The following is a 3,710-nucleotide window of genomic DNA, read 5'->3' on the forward strand; positions in this document are numbered from 1 at the left end:
ATGGTTGTGGGGTTTTTTTTGGCCTGGGCACTTCTTACAGATAGTCCTCAATTTACAACAGTTCGTTTAGTGCCCGTGCAAAGTTCCAACAACACTGGCAAAAAGTGACTTACGGCCATTTTTCACACCTGTGATCGTTGCACGGTTGTGACCGTTGAATCAAAATTCAGATGCTTAGCAACTGACTTGCATCTATGACGGTTGAAGCATCCCAGAGTCATGGGAATCACAGTCTGCGACTTTCGAACAAGCAAAATCAAAAAGGGAAGCCAGATTCACTTAACGACAGCATTGCTAATTTAACAACTGCAGCGATTCACTTAACAACGGTGACGATACGGGTCGCAAAGTGAGGCAAAACTCACTTCACAACTGCCTTGCTTAGCGATGGAAACTTGGGGCCCAATTGTGGTCCTAAGTCGAGGACTTACCGTATTTTTCGGACTATAAGACACACATTTTTGGTGGACTTGCAAGAAAATTAAGGTCTTTTGGATAAGAATTTGGTGGATTATTCAAAATGTACTGAAGAAGAAGATAAAGTTCCTGCCACAATTTTTCCTTTTGGGAATTATAACGGATTGTACAGGGATTGAGACTAAGTTGATTCTGAATTTAATAACAGCAGCAAGACTGTTGATTGGACAATACTGGAAGAAAGAAGAAATACCTACAATAGAAGAATGGATACTGAAAGTTATTAATTTGGCTGAGATGGCTAAAATCTCAGCTTTTTTAAAAGACAATACGCAGGAAAGATATTTAATTGAATGGAAAAAATGGATTGATTATTTACAAAATAGATATCAGATTAAGAAATATCAGATTGCCTTTGAATAATTAGAAAGTTATTTTATGTAATGGGGAGGGGGTTGGGAGATGAAAAGCTTTGGATGTGGTTATTTGGATTGGAAGGGAAAATTTTATTCTATGTTTGGTTTATGTATAACAATACCTTGTGATTGACCCGGGAAGCCGGGGGAGGGGAGGGAGGGGGGAAGGGGTTTTTTTTGGGTGGGAGGGGGGAAAAAAGGGGGAAAAATGTTTCTGTTTTTTAAAACTCTTTCAATAAAAAAAAAAAAAAAGACACACATTTTTGTCTCCCAAAAGGGGTGAAAATGTCTATGCATCTTATAGACTGAATATTGCCAAAGCCTCCAAAAATTTGGCCAACTTTCTGGGGAAAAAACAGCTTGAAAAAAGCCAAAAAAAACAGGCCAAAAAAAACCAAGAAAAAAAAAACAGGCTGGAAAAAGCCTAAAAATGGGCCAGAAAAAGCCTAGAAAACAAGTCGAAAAAAGCCTTGAAAATGGGCCAAAAGAGGCTGGAAAAGGCCCGAAAAAATCCCTGAAAATGGGGTGCACAGAGTCCAAAAACTTTTTTTGTTGATTTCCTCTTCTAAATTTAGGTGCATCTTATAGTCTGAAATATACGGTATCTGTACTGCAATTCTTTCATGGCAACTTACATTTTTCTAAATCTATTTTTAAAACATCAATTCCCGGGTAAGGGCAAGACTTTAATGCTTTGAGATGAACTCAGAAGGCCCCTCGAGACTTCATCTAACTGAGCCTGTAAGGGCTTTTCTTCATTCTTGCCAGTTGGTGCCCAGTGATCACTTTAATGCTCCTTAATGAGAATCCTGAGACTGAAAAGCAGCTTTTAACTCGTTGGCAGGAGGAGATTTCTTCCGATCAGTTTGAAAATCCTGATATCTTGCAGCCATGAAGTGCTCGAAGGCTGGTTTTTGTTCCTCTTCTCCAAACTGGCTCGTATCAGAGCTGGACAATTCCCTAGTTCAGGGGTGAAATCTAAAATTTTTCCCTACTGGTTCTGTGGGCGTGGCTTAATTGGTGGGCGTGGCTTGGTAGCCAGGTGACTGAATGGGCATGGCCAATAATAATAAATAATAAAAATAATAAAGTATACAAAACTTGGGAGCGCACCGGTCTACCTTCTTTAAAAATAGAGGCATCGGTCTACTAATTGCCTTTTATCGGGAGGCACCGGTCTACCTTCTTTAAAAATAAAGGCACTGGTAATAAACAGTAGACAGAGAATTGTAACACTTTCGTTTTCAACTGCGTAGCTCATTAAAGAACGATCGCCATTTTCACTTTGAAGTCAAGTCCAAAACTTAAAAAAAAAAAAATAATAACAGGGAATTGATTGATTACTTGCTTTTATAATTAGAGCTCTCCTGTTTCTGTTCAGTCCGGTATTATCTTCTTTAAGTTAAAATTGGTCCCGGAAGTTGGTCGTGGCAATTAGGTCTGCCGGAGCAGGAAAAAAGCCTCAGATCTGGAGCACTTTGAAGTTCTGAGGGGGCTTAACCCTTCGAGCCCCCTGGTATCTTCCAGGAGCTCTAGGGAAGCTCTACCTCTGCTTCCTTTTGCTCACCACCGCTTCTTCTCCCGAAGAGGGGGGTTTCCGAACTGCTGGACAGCTGATTGTCGCTGTCTTAGCAGTCCAACATGATCCAGAGGTTGGTGACCAGAAAGATCACCTCCATTGCCAACGGAGCCAACCAGGAAGTTGCTGAAGGCCAGCTGGAAATTTTTTTAAAAACATTGTAATGAGAAGGGAGAAGAAATCGAGATATTGAGACTGATTTAAAAAAAAAAAAAAGACTTAAAAGGTTTATACGTAATATTAGCCGGGACCAATTTTAACTTAAAGAAGATAATACCGGACTGAACAGAAACAGGAGAGCTCTAATTATAAAAGCAAGTAATCAATCAATTCCCTGTTTTTTTTTTTTTTTAAGTTTTGGATCTGATTTCAAAGTGAAAATGCCGATCGTTCTTTAATGAGCTACACAGTTGAAAACGAAAGTGTTACAAGTCTCATTGTCTGTTGTTTATAGCTGAGGCCAGCTGGAAAATTTTTTTTTTTTAAACATTGTAATGAGAAGGGAGAAGAGATACTGAGACTGGAAAAAAAAAAAGACTTAAAAGGTTTATACGTAATATTAAGTTAAAGAGAAATTTTAAGAGATGGCAGCAAAACAATTAAAGTCAACTGTTACAAAACCCCAGGAACATTAACACCGAGTCTCTCCAGCACATACAGCAGATACAAAATCATTACATTTGGAAGCACTTCAGGATAACCTGAAAGAATTTATGAAAGAATCTCTTAACGATGCTATGAATTGGCAAACTTCCCAGATAGAGGATAAGTTTAAATTAATTACAGAAGAAATGTCAGAGATGAAAAACAGATGTTAGAAATTCAAACTGGAAATAAAGAAGTTAAAGAAGGTTTGGTGTCAGCAGTACAGGGTCTGGCATCAAATGTGATTTTATTAGCAGGAAGTAGAAGAAATAAAGAAGTTAATTTAAAATTGGAAAATAAGATTGAGGCAGTTCAAGTAAAATGGATAAAGTTGATGATGAAATTGTTTTGGTACAATATAGAGCTATGGAACTTGCTTTACGAATCCGTGGACTTAAAGAATGTAAAATGAGAATTTGAAGCAAATTTTTCGGAGGCCTTTGCAGAGATTTTGGCAGTTCGCCAGCAGATGTGGCCTTTTATATTGATAAAATTTATCGTGAATTCCTGGATAGCAAGACAAAGAAATCTTCCCAGAGACATTGTTATTTATTTTACTACTAGAACAGTGAGAAATGAGATTTTACAAGCTTTTTAAAGGAGACAAGATTCAAGCAGCGGCCAAGACATTTTAATACTAAAGGAAATTCCCC

The sequence above is a fragment of the Ahaetulla prasina genome, chromosome 11, assembly GCF_028640845.1.
Source record: "Ahaetulla prasina isolate Xishuangbanna chromosome 11, ASM2864084v1, whole genome shotgun sequence".
Lineage (NCBI taxonomy): Eukaryota > Metazoa > Chordata > Lepidosauria > Squamata > Colubridae > Ahaetulla > Ahaetulla prasina.